Below are 4,427 nucleotides of genomic sequence, written 5' to 3' on the forward strand. Positions count from 1 at the left end.
AAATATTATTGAACCCGGTTGTAATTAAGGGTCGGGTACCAATAGCCAACTGCCAGCCTGTCCTGCCCATTTTCGCTAGGGCTGGCTGGCCCATAGATGAGGCCCATATAATGGAGTTGTGAATCTTCGGATTTTTTTAGAAAATAATAGGGACAATTAACACACACACACAAAAAAAAAGAAATTCAGGATTTGACCTTTACAACAAAATAAATTCTGAATTTTTAATTTTTTCAATTTAAATCTTACAATTTTGATTTGTTTTTAATCTAAATCATTTTACTATTTTTATTAACAAAAAATAATGAAAAAATAGTATTATAGTCATTGAACTCAATGAAAATGAGCATTTTTTAATGACTAAAATACTATTTTTCTTCGATTTTACTTAATGAATTATTTTTAGAATTTTTCTTGAAACAACTCACTTTTTAAAAAATATCAAAAGTTGTTTTCCAACTTGAATTAAGAGATAAATTAAAAGTCATTCATTGTATGTGGGTTTGAATTTTATTGGCCCTTGACTTGTGAATTTTTTGTTAAAGTTAGGCTCTATTAAGGGTGAGCAGATTATTTGGACTCATTTGGCAAATGACTCAGCCCATTTAAGAATCAGTCCATTGGTCTACAAAGCAGAAAATTATTGAATACTCTCAAGACTACTATATGATATTATTTATATGGAATTTTACATAAATAAAAAAAAAGAAAAATTATAATTTAGTGGTCTTTTGCAAATATATTTACAAATGTATGAAAAAATTATAATTTAGTTATTAATTTTTATAATGTGTAAATATATGAAAAAATTATAATTTTAGTTATTAATTTTTATAAAGTTTATCACTCATGTGTAATTTTTTTTTTAAGGGAAATTTAGCCAAAATTTCTCCATTGGACCCTTGTTTAGTAAAAAAAACAATCTAATTTATTTTGCTTCATAAAAACCTAAGGATGAGACACATAATTGAGTAAGGACAGAATAAAATTTCTTTTTTTCCTTAGAGAATATTGCCCATGCATATATATATATTTCACAGAACTCTTTAGAAGATGAACACTTTTATTTTATTTTATACAAGTTTAAAAATATTGTGTATGTGTATTTTTGATTGGTCCATCTAGTATGTACTCTATTTTTTATAACAATAAAATATTATAGTGAACCAGAGTAACATGTTATTGTTTACGTCAATTTCGAAGGTATTTTTGTTTTTTTTTTAAAAAAAATTTCATAGTCAACATGGATCTTGTTTAATGGATCTTGATGTGAGCATTCTAAAAATGCTAATTTTATTAAAAATCGACATGTAGAACAAAAGTTATATAATTTTAAAGTTTAAAATATTAAATTACTAAGTATATTTTGGTAATAGTGATATGTGTTGAACTTTTCAAAAAAAAAAATTATATTTATCCTTAATGCATTAAAGTTTTACTATGCCATTGACCAAATCTCGCTTTTTTAAATTTGCACTAAATTATAAGTTTTCCAATAAAAAATACGATCGCGCTACGTAGCTCGAAAACGGGGAGCCCGAATGGCTCGATTTTTTTTTTTTTTTTTGCAGAAGAAGAACGAAGATCTGGAAGAAGAAGGAAGAAAGGAGGAGGAGGAGGAAGAAGGGAGGGAGAAGGAGGAGGATGAGGATGAGGACTGGAGGGGGCATAATATTCGGGAGAGGAGGAGGCGACGGCGGTCGGAGGCTGCGGCGGGGCTGGGCTGGGCGACGATCGGCGGATCGGCGGTCGAGCGGGGCGACGATCGGTCGGTGGCTGGGCGACGATCGTCTTCTCTCTCTCTCTCTCTCTTCCCCTCTGCTTCTCTCTTTCTCTCCCTCTCTCTCTGCTTCTCTCTTTCTCTCCCTCTCCCTCTGTTTCTCTCTTCCCCTCTACTTCGAAATCGAGCCATTCGGGGCAAATGTTTCGAGCTACGAAACATTTTCCTAAAAAATAATAACATACAATAAGTGAATCTCATTTGTCTATCAACTACCAAATAAAGATGAGTTTATGCCTCATGTAAAACAATTATGTTTTCATTATTTAAGTAAAAAAAGGTTTATTTATTTTTAGCTACAAAAAAAAAAGAAGCTGTACTCAACTTTTCCAATAATAAAAATATTTTTTTTTAGCATTTACCAACCGTATATTTTTTTTAACAATAATTTTATCCTACAAAATGAAAGCGAAAGACTTGCTTAAAAACAATTGTGAAACAAATCTTAGATAGCATGAAAATCAAAAGATGTGAAACCATGTAACTTCTAGCGAGTGTACTATGAATTTTATAGATTTGGGGTGCTTGCCGTGCGCAGCAGGCATTGTTGTGCGGCTCTATGAACTTATTTCGAGGTTCGTTTTGATAATTTAAATTGTTCATATTTTAAAGTATATCGAGTAGAATATATCTGTAAAAAATTAAGTTAATTGAATCTCGTTAACCCTTTCATTTACTCACATTTGTATTCATTTTAATGCTTTAAATCATAATGTCATTTATTTTTAAAGATACAAATATGAGTGAATGAAGAGGTTAACGATATCCAATTAACTTAATTTTTAAAAGGTATGTTCTACTCGATGTAGTCTAAAATATGAATGGTTCAGATTATCAAAACGGACTCTAAAATAAGCTCATAGAACCGCACAACAGTGCCTACTGTGCTAGCAAGCACCCCAACTCCGAATTTTATACTATTGGGAAAACATATTGTATTAATTATTTTATTTTTTTTAGATAGACATTATAGATAATAGTTATATTCCAAAATTAAGAAAACAAAAATATTTGCAAGGCATTAAATTGTATTTTAACAAAGACAAAAGGGGCTTCGTAATGAGATACTCCCTTATCAAGCTTAGCACTTGATTTTAGTCTTCCTCTACAAGTGCAATTTTTCTTTTTTTATTATTTTCTACCAATTATGTTTAAAAATTAAAAAAAAAAAAAATAGGATCCCAACAAAATATAACGAAAACGACATCTCTTTTAAGTAATGAAATCGAAATTTAGCTAATACAATATATATGAAACTATAAACACAAACAGAAATAATGGCTTTGTTTGGAAGGTTTGTTATTTTAATTAGCTATTTAATTTTTTAAAATTATTTTAGCCTGACTAAAATAGTTGTATATGAGAAATTGGTTGGTTTTTTTTTTTTTTTTGTAGTTAATTTGATGGTTGTGAAAGAAAAAATAAAATGATTATAGGTTAGATGTAATATTTTGTCATATTGACTATTTTAGTCTATTTTGTCTTTTCGTGAACTATTTTAGCGCAATCTTTTTCCCAAATTAAACTGGTGTTAATGCAATCTTTTTCCCAAATTAAACTGGTGTTTATATAAATTACAAAACAAATTGGTGCTTACTAGTTGAAAAATAAATAAATCATTCCTTATTAATGCCAATGAATCTAATGCAGTCTGTTCCAACAAAAGCTGTAAGACAAGAATGGAATCTTTGAACAATGCTTGTGAAGTTGTGATAGGCAGGAGAAAAAAAAACACTAGTAAATTCTTATGGAAAAGCTGTACCTGTCTTTGCATGAGAATTTTTTGGTCAGCCTTTTTTCCTTTTTCTTTTGTTTTTACCCTTTATTCTTTTTTCATTTGTGTGGTATAGCCCTAGACCATGAATTTTAGATAATGCTTTCAGACTAGAATCTTCAATTGTTTTTGAATCTTCAATTTGTTATAAATAATAAATAAATAAATAAAAAATAAGAGAAACGAAAATCAAATATAAATTAATTGGTATGTATCGGATGTGAAAAAAATTTATAGCTCATTTTCTTGCACTTGAAACGGGAAAAGAAAGACATATTAACAAACTTATTATGACCACCGTAAAAAAGTGCGATAAGGCCATTAATATTGGCAATACCATCAATTCCACTGCGATATACTCAGATTAATGATTGAGATCCTTATAAAAATTTCACCCCCACGACCTTCACATCATTTTATGTGAGAGAAAGAGAGCGAAAGAAAAAATACATATGAACCAATCACACATATTTAAAAGTCACGAGGGTTCGCAAATTAAGAATCCCAAGCTTTTTCCATATTAAAATCATGTAACAAACATAGGGGAGATCCCCCGTCCCAATATTTCTTCCTATTCCTTTTGTTTCAAATCTGACCCTGTCTCGTTTTTTTTTTTTAATTTTTTTTTTCATTAGAGAAAGTTAGTAGTTAATGTTAGAAAATTTATAAAGATAGTAGTGAATTGAAATAGATTTCTTTTGAATGAAAGGTGCAACCATCAATTGAATAAAATGATGCAATCCTTTCATGGTATCTCTTTATTTTAAAAGAATGGTCATGTTCCTTCTTCATGCCTTTTCTGTTCAAACTGAACAGGTACCAACAAGCCTTTATAAATGCAACCCTCCGTTCCAATTTTTTAATTCCAAATTC

This window comes from Camellia sinensis, chromosome 1 (assembly GCF_055761805.1).
Source record: "Camellia sinensis isolate YWXY chromosome 1, ASM5576180v1, whole genome shotgun sequence".
Lineage (NCBI taxonomy): Eukaryota > Viridiplantae > Streptophyta > Magnoliopsida > Ericales > Theaceae > Camellia > Camellia sinensis.